This window comes from Heterocephalus glaber, unplaced genomic scaffold (genome assembly GCF_053883595.1).
Source record: "Heterocephalus glaber isolate CG9 unplaced genomic scaffold, H.glaber_assembly_v1.0 deba00001460, whole genome shotgun sequence".
Taxonomy (NCBI): domain Eukaryota; kingdom Metazoa; phylum Chordata; class Mammalia; order Rodentia; family Bathyergidae; genus Heterocephalus; species Heterocephalus glaber.
Window position 1 is genome coordinate 13,698,923 of NW_028258307.1, and position 19,845 is coordinate 13,718,767.

The 19,845-nt window shown below is 40.8% G+C and overlaps 2 pseudogenes; both read left to right on the forward strand.

Annotated features, from left to right (window-relative positions):
• Positions 1-3,571: 3,571 nt before the first annotated feature.
• LOC101723704 (zinc finger protein neuro-d4-like) lies at positions 3,572-4,744 on the forward strand (annotated as a pseudogene).
• An 11,888-nt stretch (positions 4,745-16,632) lies between these two features.
• LOC101723347 (R-spondin-3 pseudogene) lies at positions 16,633-17,460 on the forward strand (annotated as a pseudogene).
• Positions 17,461-19,845: the final 2,385 nt, after the last annotated feature.

Sequence of the window (19,845 nt, forward strand, 5' to 3'; positions counted from 1 at the left end):
TTTAAAATGAATTATGGGGGCCAGGGATTTAGCTTAGTGGTTCCAGTGTCTGCCTCACAAGCGCATGGTCCCAAGTTTGATCCCCGGTACGAAAAAAAAAAAAGAATTATGTGCTTCCAGATACATTTTGCCCATTACAAATCCATAGCATCTTTTTTTGTACTACTTTCCCAAGATCTATTATATCTGTCACTGAAGGAAATTCAATTTGATTCAACAAATGTCTGTTGGTTCTTTACTATATAAAGCACAAAGAAGGAAACAGATGGATAGGGGAAGCTTATTCGGCAACCTGTTTGTGACCATGAAGGGGATGAGAAGTTCCAAAGTGCCAGCACAATACCAGGCACACAGAGGGAAATTTCCTGGAGCCCACCAGTCAGAGGTCCCCATCCCTAACCTGTACTTCATCACCTCCACAGGCTTGGGCAGGTTGCCAGATGTGGCACCGCCTCAACTTGGCAACAACAGTAGGATACTACAATTATTATGTGAGGATTAATGGGTAAATGAGTAACACTTGATTCACATTAGCTATTGTTATTATTAGAGATACTCGATACAAGTGCTGTGGCTTTCAAAAGAAAAGATACTGCATTCATTTTAGAGGGTTACAAAATGTTTGGGAAAAGTAAATACTGTACTGCTTAGAAGCAAGAACATCCAGGCCATTCCCAAAGAGAAGGCAACAACTCACTAATCTAACTTCACAATTAAAGATAGAGGGTGTCTTTTGGGAGAAGTGGAAACTTGGATCTAAGTGAGTAGGACATACTCACAGGCAGTCAGATATGTTTCCAAGCTTGGTTTGGTGGTACACACCTATAATCTCACACTCTGGAAGGCTGAGGTAGGAGGATTGTAAATTTGAGCCAAGTACAGGCAATTCAGTAACTTAGTGAGACCCTGCCTCAAAATAAAAATAACGTAAATAAATAAATAAAAAGGCCTGGGGATGTAGCTCAATGTGAAGGCCCTGGGTTCAATCCCTTGGAAGAAAAAGAAGAGGAGAGGAGAGGGGAGGGGAGGGGATAGAAAAGAAAGGAAGGAGGGAAAGAAGGAGGGAGGGAGGGAAGGGAAGACGGGAGAGAGGGAAGGAGAGAATGGAAGGAAAAGATCAAGGGGGGAGGGTAGAAGAGAAGAGAGGAGAGGAGAGAAGAGAGGAGTGGAGAAAAGGTTTCCAGCTGACCCAAAAGAGAAGTCTACATACCATATAGTGATCAGAACATTCAGCTTGTAGCCTTTGCTTCTAACACCTTTTGGAATCTGAAATACTATTAAATAACGAACTTTCCCATAATTAATAATCTACTATTTGGAACAGTGAAAACCTAATTTATGACTTCTGGTTGACATTTTCATAAGGTCTCAGAGATTCCTCTTTTAAAAACAAAGTAAAAAGTGTTCAGCAATTGTCCCCAAAAATATGGTTTCCCCCTTGGACATCACCATGAATGGATGGTGAGGGGGGCCCCCAGGTATAAGAGTCCCTCTGTCTGTAGTCATTGACATTCCATACCCCTTTTAACTTTTGAAGAGGTACTATGTGAATGAAGATGAGAAGAACTAGCCTGTTTGGGGTCTAATCTAATGCTGTGACCCCTAGATTACTATCAGACCACAATGTGTATTGCCCCTTTTTTCATAAATGAAGAAATGGGTAAAAGAAGATAAATGGTCATATTAAATCACTCATCAAATTACCAGACAAGGGGCCTATGTGGCTTTGTTCAAGCTATGCAAGCTGGAAATTTATATGGAAAAAGAGGATAATAACTATCTTCTTCATAGGGTGATTTTTGAGTGTCAAAGGAGAAAATCCACATAAAGGCTGAGCACAATGCTGGGCCATAAACATGCCCTGCTATTTTGACCTGCTAGTTTGGTTTGATGACTCTATGTAGCTGAGTAGAACATATGTGACTTATAAAATTGTCACCAAAGTGAACCACAAGCTAACTGATTAACCACTGAAAGGAAACAAAAATGAATACAACTGCTGCAGAAATAAAGGAAAATTTACTTCTTAGTTCAGACACTGGTATGTTCTTGCAATTGAATATGCTATATCATAAGCAATTGCAGCAAAAGATTTTCTCCTGAAAAAAATAAGTATTCTACAAATTAAAATATCTCATGATCTGAGTTTTGTAAGTTTATGTGTTTCTATGTTGAAGGCATGATTATGTACTATATAGTGACTACAATTTAAACAGGTTATTCTCTGCCTTCTTCATTCAGGTCACTCTATATTGCTTTGGTTCTTAAATAAATTTAAGACTAGAATTATATTTTTTCTTGTTTAAAGCAGTCTCTTAGAAATAATACTTGATTCTGTACCATTTAAATTTGAGTCTTAGGTATTATTTTATTTTATTTTATTTTTTGGTACTGGGCATTGAACTTGGGACCTTGAGCTTGTGAGGCAGGCACCAGAACCACTGAGCTAAATCCCTGGCCCTTAGGTATTATTTTAAATATACCTTAAACTAAATTTTTTCTCTGAAAGTACTACTAATGTTTTTAATACATATGAAGTGAAGAAAAATGATAGCATACAGACAGCTTAAAATATCTCTCACTTAGAAATAAAGCATGATACAGTTTGTAGTAGCTAAAACTTGGAAACAGCCCAATCCCCATCAACTGGAGACCGGATAAAAAAGATGTGGGTTTTTTTTACAAAATGGAGTACTACTCAGCCATAAAGAATGAGAAACTAGAGACATTTATAGCTAAATGGAGGCACATTGAGGCCATACTTTTAAGTGAAATAAATAGGACACACATGTAAATATTGAATATTTTCTCTGGTGTGAAAAACTAAAAGTATAAATAAGGATCAAAATGTATAATTGATAATGTGTAATAGGAAGAAAAGATCTGAAGGAGTAGGGGAAGTGGGAGGGGTAGGGGAAGGAAAGAAGGGAAAAGAAAAAATATGAGAAAAGGAAAAAATGGAAACAAAGTCTCTGTAAATAGGGAGGGGTGGAGAGGGTGAAGGGAGGGTAGGGGAATGGGGAAAAAATAAGAACCAAGACACATCATGTAAAAGTACAAGATCCCAGTGATGAATGTAACACTATTGCATACCTAAAATGTACCAATAAACTTAATGAAAAAAATAAGGCATGATGATAATGCTATTTAATCACAATGCAGTTTTCTTAATTTACAAATAAAATTTTAAAGCTGCTCTCCTCCACAAGAATCAAAGATATCATATGCCCACATTTCTTATTCTATATTTTCTCACACATGGCTTTAACTCTAAGGCAGGTTTTACGTAATTTTCCTACTATTTATATTTAAAAGTCGATGAGTATAGTATTGCACGCCTACAATCCCAGCACTTGGGAGGTTGAGGCAGGAGGATTGCTGCGAGTTTGAGGCCAGCCTGTGCCACACAGTGAGTTCAAGGCCAACCTGAACTACACAGCAAGACCTTGTCTACATGAAGTAGGGAAAATCGTAGCGCTGGGCGGCAGAGCAGGCAGCGCAGGCTGGGCTGGGCCCACACGGGGGCGGCAGCAGCCGGGCGGAAGGTGGCCCTGCCTAGCGGGCCATAGCTACCGCCATTCAGAAGCCACTTAAAACCCTAGGTGAAGACTTCTACTGCGAGGGCATTGAGCACTGCTGCAGCTACAGCGCGCTCCTGTGTACCGAGCGCAGCCCGCGCCTGCCTTTCCTGGACTCGCAGACTGGCGTGGCCCAGAACAACGGCTACATCTGGATGAAGAAGACCCACCGCGGGCTGGGTCTGGCCCCTGGACAAGTCTACACTTACCTTGTGCGCCGTTGGAGGAAGAAACGTAAACTCAACATTCTAGAGGATCCCAGACTCAGACCCTGCGAGTGTAAGATCGACTGTGAGGGACCCCTGTAGGAGGGTGGCCTCCTGGAAGGCCCTGTCCTCGAGGCTCTGTGCGGAGACAGAGGAGGAGAAGGTCGAGCTAAAGGAGGAGGAGAACATTATGGACTGTCTGCTGCCGCTGGAGTTCCCACATGATCTGGAGGTGGAAGACTGGGAGGATGGCATTCCAGGAGGAAGAACAGGGCAAAGGAAATGCATATGGCCTCGGAGGCCTCCGGAAACGCCGGGACACGGCTTTCCTGGAGGACGGAGACCAGCCGTATGTCTGTGATATCTGTGGGAAGTGTACGAATCAGCCCGGCCTCAGCTACACTACACCCACACCCACCTGGCTGAGGAGGAGGGGGAGGAGCGTGCCTAGCACCAACCCCTGCCCTTCCACCGGAAAAACAACCATAAACAGGTTTAAAAAGAATTGGCCTGGGTCCCTGAGACCCAAAGGAAACACGCAGCCAAGAAGGCACCTGAGGGGACCGTCATTGCCAGCGGCTACTGTGACTTCTGCCCGGGTGACTCCAAAAGAGACCGGGGGTCCTGAGGCCCTCATCTCCTGTACAGACTGTGGGCGATCAGGATGCCCCTCGTGTTTATAGCTCAGGGTGAACATGAGGGCGGCTGTGAGGACCTACCGCTGGCAGCTCATCGGGTCTAAGTCCCGCAGCCTGGGCAACACCTCAGAGAATGACGCCGCCAGCTGGTAGGGTCTCACCCCCAGGGATCAGCTGCAGTTTTGTGATGACTGCGATCTCGGGGGTTACCACGTGTGCTGCCTGAGTCCCCCCATAGCAGTGCCCCCGGAAGGGAGCTGGAGTTGTCACCTGTCTTCGGCACCTAAAAGAAAAGGCTTCTGCCCACATCACCCTCACCTAGGCCTGGCTCTGGTTCTCCTGGACTCCAGCGTGGTGCCGCCCACTTGCCTTGGAACCCTGTTCCGTCCCTGTCCTGGCCCCCCGTGGGAGAGAGACATAAGGAGGGGAGGGCTCCGCCGCAAGGGGAGCCTTGGTCCTGGCCTCGGTGGGTCCAGGCCCCTCTCCTTCCCTTCCTCCCTCCTCATCCCTTGGCAAATGGACACCAGGGGCTCCTGCTCCCCTCAAAGCCATACGCCACCTCTTGGCGGGCACGGGGGGTTGGTGGATGCCAGCTAGGGGCATGGACAAAGCCTTTTTCTTTCTTTTTTTGGGGGGGGTACCTGGGATTGAACTCGGGTCCTTGCGCTTACGCATCAGGCGGCAAAACCTCTGAGCTAAATCCCCGTCCCAGACAGAGCCTTTTTCTAAAGAAAAAGACAGAAAGTTAAAAAAGAAAAAAGAAATTAATATATACGAAGAGTCCTGTGAGGACTGGCTGGGTGGAGGACACTGCCAAGCACCCACTGGGCACCATTTATGCCAGCTTCCTGCCTGGCTCCCCACCCCATTTCCGGAGTTGCAGCTGTCCCACCTCTCCACTTGAGGTGGGCACCATCCCCCAGTGACCAGGGCTGGTGGGCATGGTGTCCACCCCGCCCCCTCCTAGTGCCCACCATGGATACTGCATGATGTGAACCATGGTTTTGAACTCCTTTCCTGCCCCTCCCCGACAGCCCCGCCCTGTGCCCACCCAGTGCCAAGGTGGTGGGTGGCTGTGGGGCCAGGTGGGTGCCCACTGGGAATGAGAAGCACAGACCCTGCAACAGACTCATTTTCCCTCCTCCCCGGCCCCTCTTTCCCTCCCGGCCAGGCCAGGCTGCCCTCTGCCACCCTCACTGGCCATTTGGGAGGTAGTGAGGAGGCACAGTTGTTTCTTGTGGTTGTGTGCATTTGTTAAGATTTTTAAAAAGGGAAATTGAGACTGCAAGTCGGGGAGGTGGTGGGTTTGGGGGACTCCTCCCCCCAATCCAGGAGTGCTCCCCCCTTGTGACTGAGTCTCCTTCATTGCCTGCCTCTGCTGTGAATTAACTTGTTCTGTGTATTAAACTGGGCCTGACCCCTCAAAAAAAAAAAGCAAAAGAAGTAGGGACCCATAGCTAAGCAACTTACTACAGGAAGTGATATTTTCTCTTCCTTTACATGTTCCCAATATTATTAATTAATTTTTTAATTTAACTTTTTACTTTGAGATCATTTAGACTCATCATTTGTAAGAAATAATGGGCGGATCCCATGTAATCTTTATCCAGCTTTTAACAATGGTAAGGTCTTACAAAATCATAGTACGGTATTGCAGCCAGGATAGTAACATAGTCATAATCAAGACATAATCGCACTGCCCTGTCAGTGCCACATCCCTTCCCATCACCCCCACTGTCTCCTTTATCCCACTAGCTATTAATTTATTGTCCCTTCTATAATTTTAACACTTAAAGAGTATTATACAATGGAATCACATAAGATGTGACTTTTGTAATTGGCTTTTTCTTACCTGACATAATTTCCTAGAGATTCATCCAAGCTGTTATGTACATCAATATTCTGTGCCTTTTTATTGTTGAGTAGTATTCCATAATATGGGTATATTACATTTGTTTAAATGTTCACCTATTTAAGAACACCTTGATTACATTTTTTTTTTCCAGTGACTGGGAATCAAACTCAGGACCTTGCACTTGTGAGGCAAGCAGCAGAACCACTGAGATAAATCCCCAGCCCTTACATCTATTAATTATAAAAGTCAACATTTATGAAGACTCTATTCTATAATACCTGTCTTCTACTTTGAAAATGTGTAGTTTTCTCCTAGTTTCTCCTAGTATATTCTCTCTCTCTCTCTCTCTCTCTCTGTCTTTTTTATTTTTTTGTACAGCACACCGAACTGCGGACCTTGAGCTTGTGAGGCAGATGGCAGAACCACTGAACTAAATCTCCAGCCCTGTGTCTCTTGACTTACATCTCACTAGGTTATCCCTTTGCACCCATGTAAGTATCATTTTTATATATTTGAAAGTAGACAAGGTGATTTGTACATGTTCTGTGTTACACCTTGACCTAAACTTAAAGAGCAATGAAAAAACAAACCATGACTTTAGGCACCAGCCAGGGAAAAGTTAATCTGCTCTCACAGACCAGATCCTGCCTTTATCTCCTTTATTTCTTGTCTCCTTCAAAACTTTCTCATGAACAAACTCTTGCATGCTTCAGTCCTCAGATGCAACACTAGCACAAATCAACCCTGAGTTCCCAAGTCAACACACCCATAGAAGGAATCCTCTCTTCTATGCATGTATTAAGAAGCTGCCAAATACTTCTAAGAGTACCTGAGAACTAATTCTCCTAACTTACAGTTCACATATGTTCTTGTTTTTCCAAAGATGTGGATATTGGTCATGATCTGTAAGCAGCAACAGCATAAGGAAAACCACCCCGGGTTGTCTCAAAGACAAAAACAGAAAAGAAACAGTTACTTGTTTTGCTAGACCAAAGACCTTGTAAATGTTTCCATCCAATGAACATTTATCAAGTGGCCAACAAAATGTCAAATATACTGTGGAATATTACAGGTGTGAGGCATATGACACCACAGTGGCATAGTTCTTAATACTAGAATACTGTATAAGATATTGAAATTCCTAACCAGGAAATCTAATATAAAGAATAGGTGAGAATTATGATATTGGTCAGTGATTGAATGTTAGCAAATGTTTTTGATGATGTCAGAGATTATTTCTTTTAAAACAGAGATCTTTTCAAAGATCCAAATATTAAAAGAGAAATACTAAACCTGCTGGAAGATATGTAGAACACTTGAAGACATTGGCATAGGAAAAGATTTTATGAATAAAACCTCAATTTCATGGGAACTAGAACAAAGAATCAACAACTAGGATCTCATCTTATTAAAAAGCTTCTTCTGGGGCCGGGGATTTAGCTCATTGGTTTCGCCACCTGCTGCGCAAGCGCAAGAACCCGAGTTCAATCCCCAGTACCAAAAAAAAAAAAGAAAAAAAAGCTTCTTCACAGAAGGAAAAACCACCAATAAAGTGAAGAAACAACCTATAATGTGGGGAAAATTTTTCACCTGATATTCCTCAGACAAAGGACTATCTAGAATATATAAAAAAACTTTAAAAAATCAGACCCCCCCAAATTTAGAGACCCAATCCAAAAATGGGCTTCTGAAATGAATAGACATTTCTCACATGAAGAAGTAGAAGCAGCAAATAAACATGAAAAATGTTCAACCTTACTGGTCATTTGAGAGATGCAGATGAAAACAACACTGAGATTCCATCTTACTCCACAAAGAATGGCTGCTATCAAGAAATCAACTAACAACAAATCCTGGGGCCTATGGAGAGAAAGGAACCCTTCTCCACTGTTGGTGGGAGTGTAGACTGGTGCAACCACTGTGGAAATCAGTGTGGAGATTCCTCAATTAGAACTAGGTCTAATTTGACCCAGCTATTCCCCGCTAGGTATCTTCCCAAAAGATTTAAAAGCATCGTACCACAGTGATATATGTGCACTCATGTTTACAGTGGCACAGTTTGTAATAGCTAAATCTTGGAAACAGCCCAAGTGCCCATCAACTGGAGACTGGATAAAGAAGATGTGGTTTTTTTATAAAATGAGTACTACCCAGCCAAAAAGAATGAGAAACTAGAGGCATTTATAGCTAAATGGATGCACATGAAGCCATACTCTTAAGTGAAATAAAGGGTACACATGTATAAATACCAAATAGTTTCTCTGGTATGAGAAACTGCAAGAGTCAATGAGGACCAAAATGTATAATAGATAGAAAAGGTCTAAAAGGGAATGGGAAGGGGGGTGGGGAGGAAAAGAAAAAATATGAGAAAAGAAGGAAAAAACACAAACAAAGTTTTTGTAAATGGGGGGTGGAGGAGTGGAAGGGAAGGAAGGGGAATGGGAAAAAAACAAGAACCAAGATATATCATGTATCCAATGATGAATGTGATCATAATGTATACCTAAAATGTACCAATAAACTTAATGGAATAAAAAAAATAAAACAGAGATCTTTCATCAGTGTCACCTGGGTTGAGCATGGGGATTATATATGTTATAATACATACATTATGATACATTTTAACAGATACAAAAACTTGTTGCTTATGCTAGGTATGTTAGCGCGCATCTGTAATACCAGCATTCTGGGAGGCTGAGGCAGAAAGATTGCAAGTTTTAGCAGGAACTTGTCTCAAGACAAAAAAATAAAGGGGCTGGGGATTTATCTCAGTGGTGCCATGCCTGCCTCATAGGCACAAGGTCCTGAGTTCGATCCCCAGTACCAGAAAAACATAAAAATAAAAAAGGCTGGGGATGCAGCTCAGTGTGAAGGCCCTGGGTTCAATCTCCAAAACTGAAAATAAAGCAAAACCAAAATCATGCATTTTGTTGCTCAAAGAAAAGAAGTGGGGGGGAAATTCCCATTGAGCCTGATTATCACAAAATCGATAGAAAATAAAAGTTGAAGTGAGTTAGGAGACCTTAAAGATACATTTTCTTCCAGTTCCAGGTTTCTAATAATAGGTAGCGGGTCAGCAATGAAAACTAATGGCATTGCTTATTTATAAACTGCAGATGGAAGCAGGTGGTGGTGGCTTCTACAGAATATGGCAGGTCAGTAAGTTCTGAATATCTTATAAAGGGAGAGTAAAATTATTACTATATTTATATTATGCGGTTTAGTTAGCATGAAATTAATTAACTGAATAAGACTTCTAAGGTTCTCTGAATACTTACTGTATTCCACACACCAAGTTCTATGTATTCATTAAGGAACTCAGTCCCCACTGCAGCTCTTTGAGGTCTCATCATCATCTCCATCTTGTAGGTGAGAAAACTCCAATTTGTGTTGGTTTCCCAGTGCTGTTATAATAAATTATTACAAACTTGGTGGCTGAAAGCAGCAGAAATGTCCTCTCTTATAGATCTGGTGATCAGAAGTCCAAAATCAAGGAATTTGTTGGGCCTTGATCCCAGCAAAGGCTCTCGGGTGGATGGACACTCGCTTGCCTCTTCAGCTTCTCCTGGCTCCAGATATTTCTCAGCCTCAGGGGCAGAACCCCTCTGCCCTCATCTTCACAGTGCCTTCTCCTCTGTGTGCATTTCCCAACTCTCCCTCAGCCTGTCCTATAAGGACATCTGTCATTGGATTTAAGGCCCACTTGATTATCAATGGTAATTTCTTCTCAAGTTCTTTAACTGAATTGTATTCACAAGGAATCTTTTCTGATTAAGCCTGTATTCATAGACTCTGGGTGTTAAGACATGAACACCTCACTTGGGGGACCACATTCAAACCACTACAGATGTTGAACAATTTCCCCAAAACCACACAGGTAATAACTCAAATTCCAGCTGTCTGACCTGAAAGTACATATCCTTCACCCCTTCTTCATTCTTTACTACTCTCTAATAAGTTATGGGTTCATCAGTGAAAATATTCATTACTTAGGAAATAAATTAGCATCTAATAAATGACATGTGAGGTATTATAAAAATGTTATTTATAACATTTGTTAAAATATACTAAGCTCAAAACCTCAATGTGAATGTGATGTATTGTTTTGAAAGTGACTCATTTCATCTAGAAAATATTGAAATGACCACATTACCTTCCCTAGTTTCAGTCTTTTCAATTAGGTGATTTGTTACTATTCAGTTGGTTTAAATATCGATGGACAACTCTGACAATTGAAGTAATATATTCATCCAGATTCAAGTAGTTTGGCTTATCTTTATAGATTTAATGATTATAATATCCATTCAGAAAATTGTAATAGTACTATTCTAGAATTAAAGTTCAATGTGTAGGTTCTGTAGAATGTAGAGACAGAACCACACCCCACAAAAAACCAAAAAGGAATCATTAACTTTTGCCATTTTCTCCACAAATTTCTTAACTGTTATTTTATCTTTCTGGTTGCAAATTAGATAAGAACATACTTTGGCTGTGAAAACTGTTTCCTGGAGTTTTCAAGATTCTATGTCCTTACAGCTTTCAAATGCTGCATTAGTTGGAGAAGAAAACGAGGAAAGAGTAATCGCCTTTTAACTCCATTTGTCTAAAAGAGAAATTCATCCTCTGCAGAACTGTATAATGAAGGAACATTACCAACCCCACTCTTTAATGGTCCATAACAAAATAAAATAGTCAGAGGGCTGATGAGCAGAAGACCCAGCCAAAAAAAAAAAAAAAAAAAATCACAGCTACCTGCTCTGAGCACATTAAAGCAAGTGAGAAAATAGCCACTTTTGAGAGGAATTAATTTGTGTGATAGACAGCCAACCAGAATTCTTTTGGCAGGGGCATCCTTTTTTTAAACATCTCATTATTGCTTTGAGCATAGAAAATATATTTGCATGCAGCAGACATTTACTAAAAAAGACAAAAAACAAAGATAAGACTGAGAGATACTGTCTACATTTAAATACAGAGGCTGCAACTAAGCCAAACACAGATCAGGTACAAATATAGATTTTTCAAATCAAATTAAGGAGGATTATTATCTTTCTTACAAAATTGGAGCAGTTTACAGAAGCTTCATTACTTTGCTTTGACAAGTGAACTATTTTTTTTCTTTCCTGTTACAGATCAGGATAGTCTCACCAATAAAAAATTTAACTATATTTTATTTTCAGTTGTATATGCCCAAAGCATCTTCCTTTTATTGTCCTATGTGTTAATATAATAATAGTATGATTTAAAGAATAAACCAATAATTGGCAGTAGTTTTTAGCAATTTACATGGCCAGCACTGTGCTAGGTGTAATTAAATCCCAAATGTGTGGTAGTGCTCTAGGCAAGAGTAGTGAACAGAAGTTTCCTGAGGGAAGTGTGAACTTGAGTTTGGCCTTGATGTCCCACTAGAATGGATATGGAGGAGATGGGAAGCTTTCCAGCACAGGAAATGCACAGAGATAGAAACGTGCATGTCTGTGTCTCTCACTGGTTTATCCTGTTACCTAACATTGTTCCTGGCACATCACTAGGCTTCGCTAAATATTTGTTGCTTAACAAACATCTGCAGATAATATTGATACAATATTGATACTTAAAGACTTCTGAAGCTACTCAGAACATGTTAACATAGTGCAGTAAGCCAGAAACTACACCATTATTAACTTCTATATGTTCTACAGTGTGCTTAGGCCAGCCTGTTCCCAAAAGTGGTGCTGATATCACTGCAATGTGGCTACAGCAAGATTTTTAATTTTTAAAATTACAAGTCTTTCAAGACTTTTCCCCTGGATACTCCAGGTGGGATCGGGAAAGCAATGGGTCTAGAAGTGGTATAGGAGGGATCTACAGCTCATCTACTTGTTTCAGCTCTCATCATAATAACTAACACCTTCAGAAGATGTCAATGATGTAATATCTTTGTAACAGAATCACTGTATAGCATTATCCAAGAGCAATGACCTAATAGAGCTATCCATTTCCAACTAACCTCTCAGGCCAAGGATGATATTAATTAAAGGGCTTGATGGAAGTTCAGTGACAAAGCTGGAACTTCCACCAGCACTGGGAGTAGGTAATACTTGGATTCCAAGCCTAGCCAGCTAGAATGAAAACACTGCTCATCAGATAACACAGAGCCCTGTTCCTTTCTTCATCTCTGATGTTCTCTCTTGCCTTTCAGTGGTATTCACAGAGAACTGAAATGTGCTCTTGAGCATTTATTGGATATATTGGGTAAAGCCTTGTTTTTCTGTTGATTTCAGAATCAATGGTTAATGAATTTATTTGTGTGTATGCACCCAAACGGATTTTTTCTAAAAAGTAGGTCAGAAATTAAATTGATTTTTTTTATTTATCTGTGGCTGTCAAATGATGTCATTACCCATTTATACCCATAGCTCTTGAAAGAGGTCCATGATCTCTTCTCTAATTTTTAAAATCTTCAACATTTTTAAGTCCTACATGTTTTACGCTTAATACACTTATACTGAAATATTATCTATCCTTATCAACCACTGCAGAATACCATTCACAAGAGGAGTGATGTCAAATAAGCTCTATCCTCTTTTCTTCTTCCCATTCCTCTGTCCCTCCATGAGCAAAATTGCTTTTCTGTAGGATTATTAGGTTAAAAAGAGATAAAAAGCAGTATTTTTGTACAACTTCTTTCCCACATATACCCATTGGTATGGACAAAATATTCCATATTACAGTGCCTTTATAATATAGTACCAAGGGGCAGGATTAAGATCAACATGATAGAATATTTCTTCACTCTGTTCCCTAGAACCAAGTCCTGCCAGATCTGTTCCCATCCTCATGAGCTAACAACCTGTAGTGAGAAGTCTGGGAAAGAATGTGGATAAAGGGTCGGGATTTAGTTCAGTGTTTCCGCTGGCTGCCTAGCAAGCGCAAGGTCCCAAGTTCGATGCCCGGTACCCCCAAAAAAAGTCCTTCAGAACCTCACTGGCAAAAACAAGCACATCCCTGGTGGCAAATACAGGAAAAGAGTAATGTTTTTGTTTCATAAATTAAATGTTTCAATGTAGCATGATAGAATGACATTTTCTCCCCAAGTGCTAATCTGACATTCAAGTATATCATAAAATTGTAGAAATATTTTGTCATGCTTTAGAAATTTTTAGGATTATGGACTAGATGAGGAAGAGGGAGAACATACATATATGTCATCAAGGATACCAGAAGTCAGCCTGAACAGAAGCACTTACCTAAAGACCAGTCTGGGAGAGATTTATCATCATATTCTTGATCCAATCCCTACATTTCGTACCATGAAAACTTGCCACCTACCTGGCAAATAGTTTCTAATACACTATCTTCTCTATATCTCTATATTCTTCCCTAGTAGACCACAACCTGTGAAGTGTCCGTTCTTTTCTGTTGCTTTCCCACAATTCATATTCTCTATCATGATAAGCAGCAGCTTCTCTTTTTAAATTCAAACTAATTAGTCAGTGGTGGGGAGCCTTTCCAAAACAGAAGACATTGGATCCCAGCAAGATCCCAGGAGAGCCAAGTGCCTGTGAAATGAGAAAGTTCAACCGGTAGAGGTTGCCATTGCTGCACTTATGTGTGGAACGATTTTTAAAGCACTTTACACATGAAAAATAAGCAACATAAGCGACTTTAGCATCCCCAAGTGAAACAAATTTACAGAATAAAGGCATCCAGCTCTGCAATTCATCCAGATCTGGTATAGCTCCAGATCAATTATTTCTTTATGCAAACTAGCCATTAAAATTAGCACTACATATTGAGTACTTTAAGGGAAAGATCTAAAGTTTGTAAAAGATAAAGATCAGTAGAAGCAGCAAGAAGCTTTCTACCTGCTCAAATACATAATATTATCTTAATGACTTTAATCAGCTTAAAACCAGTTCATAATACATAAAATTTTGTATATATTTAAACACAAACTGTTTAGAAATCACTTCTTGTTTTACTTGTTTTTTTTTTTGTTTGGTTTTTGGTTTTTAATTTTTGGGGTGTTTTTTCTTTTTATATTATTAATTTTACTCGTACATTTTAAGTATACGATATAATGAATGACATTCATGATTGGGAATTTGCACCTTTACATACTCTATCTTGGTTCTTATTTTTTTCCCCATTCCTCTGCTCTCTCTTCAACCCCTCTGCCCCTCCCTATTTACAAAGAGTTTGTTTCCATTTTTTTCATTTTCTCATACGAATTTCATTGCCTTCTTTCCTTTACCCTACCCCGCTTATTTTCCCTTTGCCCCTTTTCTATCTATTTCGCATTATCTATTTTACCTTTTAGTCCTTATAGTTTCACTTTCTCACACCAGAGAAACTATTCGGTATTTACACATATGTGTCCTATTTATTTCACTTAAGAGTATTGCCTCAATGTGCAACCATTTAGCTAAAAATGTCTCTAATTTCTCATTCTTTGTGGCTGAGTAGTACTTCATTTTATACAAAAACCACATTTTCTTGATCCAGTCTCCAGTTGATGGGCATTTGGGCTGCTTCCAAGTTTTGGCTATTACAAATTGTGCTGCTATGAATATGGGTGCACATATATCACTGTGGTATGATTCTTTTAATTCTTTGGGGAAGATCCCCAGCAGTGGAAGAGCAGGGTCAAATGGGACTTCCAGTCCTAGTTTTTGAGGTATCTCCATACTGATTTCCACAGTGGTTGCACCAGTCTACACTCCCACCAGTAGTGGAGCAATGTTGCTCTTCCCCCCACAGCCCCACCAGCATTTGTTATTGGTTGATTTCATGATAGGAGCCATTCTTTCTGGAGTGATGTGAAATCTCAGTGTTGTTTTCATTTGTATCTCTTGAATCACCAGTGATGTTGAACATTGTTTCATATGTTTACTTGCTATTTCTACTTCTTTGCCTGAGAATATCTGTTCATTTCAGATGCCCATTTTTGGATTGGGTCTTGTTAGGTTTTGTTTTGTTTTGTTTTGTTTTTGGTACCAGGAATCAAACTCAGGACCTGGTGCTTTTGAGGCAGGTGGCAGAACCACTGAGCTAAATCCCCGGCCCCTCGGATTGGGTCTTTAAATTTGGGAGATCTGATTTTTTTTTTTAAGTTCTTTATAGATTCTAGATAGTAGACCTTTGTCTGAGGAACAGCAGGTGAAAATTTTTTTCCACATTGTGGGTTGTCTCTTCACACTGCTGGTGGTTTCTCTTGCTGTGCAGAAGCTTTTTAATAAGAAGAGATCCCATTTGTTGATTGTTTGTACTCATTCACAGGCCACTGAGGTTTTGTTCATAAAATCTTTTCCTACACCAATGTCTTCCAGAGTTTACCTAACCTCTGTTCCAGCTGGTTCAGCATTTGTGTTTCAATATTTAGATCTTTAATCCATTTCAATTTTAGTTTAGTGCATGATGAGAGATATAGGTCTAGTTTTAATCTTTGGCAAGTTGAAACTCAATTTTTCCATCACCATTTGTTAAAGAGGCTATCTTTCCTCCAGTGAGGGTGTTTGGCTCCTTTGTTAAAGATGAGGTGGCTGAGTGTGTCTGACATTGTTTCTGCATCTTCTAATCTGTTTCACTGGTCCTCAGGTCTGTTTCTTTGCCAGTACCATGCTGTTTTTATCACAGTAGCTTTGTAGTATAGCTTCAAGTTGGGGATTGTGATATTCCCTACCTTTTCTTTATTGCCTAGAATTGCTTTTGCTATTCTAGGTCCCTTCTTGTTCCAAATGAATCTTTGGATTGTTTTCTCATTCACGGACCTTGTTTTGTTTTGTTTTGAGACAGGCTCTCCCTATGTAGTTCACACTGGCCTTGAACTCACTCTGTAGCTGGCCTTGAACTTGGAACTGTTTTTGGTCTTTATAAATAGGAAATAAATTATTGATTTAATTACAAGGATAAAGATAGGTACTCTGTGTTACTCATACCATTACCTCCAGCCTGTGCAATAACTGCCATTCAATATAGTTTATTGAAAAAAAACGAATGACTAGCGGATCTCGCTTGCCCACCCCGGCCCCAGGCCATGGCCACGCTGCCCTTGGCGTCCTGCTCTCCCCGGGACCCAGCAGCCGCTGCTGAGACTAGAAGCCGCCGCACACCGGAACCCCGCGGCCACCCTCGATGCTCCGTGAAGCCGCCTCTGCTCCTGCGGGGTGACAGCCACCGCCGCAGCTTGGCTGGCCAGCGCAGTGTAAGGAACCTGAGGACTTGGCCGGCATCCCCGCCCTGTCCACAGGCAGCAGCGCAGACGCCTGAGCACGCCAGGTCGGCTGCTAGGGATGCCCCTAGACCTCTGTCCAGCCTCTAAGACGCCGTGTAATCAGCAGTTGGAAGCCAAGGGGAAACCTTACCGTGTTACTATGCACTTGCGACTGCGTCCTTGGTTTTTCACCATTTTGAACTTTATGGACTACTCTGGCAGCCAATGCGCCTACTGGGGAAGGCGCCAACGGAGAATGTACCCCAACATCAGCGAAGGCTGTCAAGGAGGCTGTGCGACGTGTTCTGATTACAATGGATGTTTATCATGTGAGCCTCAACTATTTTTTGTTCTGGGAAAAATTGGTATGAAGCAGATAGGAGTGCGTCTCTCTTCATGTCCAAGTTGATATTATGGAACTCGATATCCAGATATAAATAAATGTACAAAATGTAAAGCTGACTGTGATACCTGTTTCAACAAAAACTTTCTGCACAAAGTGTAAAAGTGGGTTTTACTTACACCTTAGGAAGTACCTTGACCATTGCCCAGAAGGACTGGAAGCCAACAACCACACCATGGAGTTCATCAGCATTGAACACTGTAAAGCCAGTGAATGGAGCCCTTGGAGTCCATGAACGAAGAAGGGAAAAACATGTGGCTTCAAAAGAGGAACCAAAACTCTGGTCCGAGAAATAATCCAGCACCCTTCAGCAAAGGGTAACCTGTGTCCCCCTACAAGTGAGACGAGGAAGTGTACAGTGCAGAGAAGGAAGTGTCAGAAGGGAGAACGAGGGAAAAAAGGAAGAGAGAGGAAAAGAAAAAACTGAGTAAAGAAGAAAGCAAAGAAGTGGTTCCTGACAACAAAGGTCTGGAATCCAGCAAAGACACCACAGAACAACAAGAAAACAAAGACAAACAGCAGCAGAAGAAGCAAAAAGTCCAAGATAAACAACAGAAATCGGTATCGGTCAGCACTGTGCACTAAAGGGTCCCATGAAAGCAGTGTAGACCCTGATGCTGCTGTCACAACCAGAAGTCCAGAAGAGGTGGCACAGCCATTAGGACCACAGATGGACAACACAGCAGTTACTCCCTGCCTAGGCAGCGTTCCAAACAGTTGTATATTCTTCATGCAGGCATAGCTAACAAAGAGCTAAACATTCAAAGAAGGGATACTTTCACCCAGTTATGTGCTTCTGTGCATTTTTAGAAGACAAGAAATTTTGTACATTATTATCAATATGCTATAAGCTATCATCAGCATAATGATGACCTCTGAAGAAGAAACATCTTTTCCCTATTAAAAAAATATTTTTCCAGCTATTGTTTTAAGAAGTGAAAGATAATGCTGCAAATCCAAAGAGGCAGTATCCCTTCACAACAAACAGGAGATCAAGGAGAGGAACACCACTCCAAGGACAGTGTGGTTCTGTCGAGGAGTGCTGAGAGCTCACAATTAAGGCCTGGCATTTGGAATCATAGGTTTTATCATCACAGGAGCAACTTCATCCTAGAAGTGTTACGATGACTTCTGTCGCTCTCATCCTGTGCTTCTGCAAGAAACACAAGAGTGCAGATCAGAGTTAAATATTCTGTGTGGGACTGGAGAAAGACAAAACATGGAAGGGATCATGGAGTTGGAGATTCCTTTTGTCCTCCCCAAAACTGTGAAGGGTCATGATCCCTGGGACAGGTCTCCAATCTATGGCAGCACTGTTGGGTCAGCCTTTGCTGCCCTTTGGACTACATAAGTCTGTAAACAAGTGCCTGTAACTTTATTTTAAAAATAGAATCATACTTATTAAGAGGAAATTCTGATTTAATAGAAAACAAAAAAATAGAGCCAAGAGAATATATCATGTTTGCAAAGTCATATGTTTCCTTTCTCTCTCAATGAGGGAAAAACAGTTTTCTTCCCTGCTTACTGGTCCACCTGGAACTAAAAGGAATACTACTTTCTAACAAGGTGTGTCTAGTAGGGGAGAAAACAACCAAAATAAATATATTTGTTAATAGTTTTTTAAATGAATGAATATATGAATTAATGAAGAACAGATGAAAGAAATCACATGGAGGCCAATATAGAAAGATAGAGATGATATACATTAAGGGCCTGGGAGTGTAGCTGAGTGATAGAGCACTTACCTAGCATGTGTAAGGCCCTGGGTTCAATCCCCAGCACCACCATCAAAAAAAAGAGGGGAGAGAGAAACATTTGTAGAAAGCTCTGCCTTCACAATAATTTTATCACATTAGAGTCATAGCTATGGATGGGGATCCTTGCTATACATATAATTTCACTTCCATAATTCTATAAATTCATTATAACAAAACTGCAGCAGAAGCAACACAAGATAGAAAAGTTTGCACTGACATTGCATAATTAGTTAAGATATGATTCAAGGAAATACATATATATTATATATATACATATTATATAATATATAATACATATATTACAGACATGATATCTGCAATATTTATCATACATTATATATCATATGTGGTATATGATACCTGTCTCATTAGGGCCAGGCAAACGTTCCTGTTTAGGGAATCAGTCAGGATGAGCGAGGTCATGCTAAGTAGCAAACAACTCTGAGTGGCTCAGAACAACAAAGGTTTACTTCTCTCTTCTGCACCAGGTCTTCAGAGTGGTGAGGTTTTTGCTTTAAATCTTCCCACTCTGGGCCCTGGGTGATGGAGCAGCCAACATCTCAAATGTGCTCAGTCCCCACAGCAGAAAGGAAAGAGCTCTGATGACTTGCACCAGGAATGAAATGCTTTAGCTTGGAAATGACAGTGCTGTGATCCATATGAAATACAATCTTACTACATGTCCAGAAGAGAGAAAAATTATTTCACAAATAATTAGTACTGCAAATCCTTGTTGATATCCATTAAAACTGTAAAAAATGACGTACTTCTTAAAAGAACAATGAACTGATAAACTTAAACTGTAGCAATTTCATTTGGTTTCCATATATTACAAGCCACTTCCTATAACAGTGTGGAATCTTGTGCCTTCTACCATAACTCCAAGGTGGCAGTTTGAGCCTACACCCACCCAAGGTCTTTGCATCACCCATGCGCTGCTCACTGGCACTGGCATTCCTGCAGGTGTTTGCCTGTGCAGAATATCTCAAAAGAGTGCAGGGCTGTGTACAGTTACTTAGGGACTATAATCATTTGAAAGTTATAAGGAACAGAAATACTGGAAGGCAAAGAATTTAAATAATATGCAGATGTTTAAGAATGGAGAGAGAGAGAGAGAGAGAGAGAGAGAGAGAGATTGTATGTGCCTATGTATCTGCTCACACTTCACCTGGCTGCACTTCCCAGGGAACCAAGAGAAATTATGCACAGACCA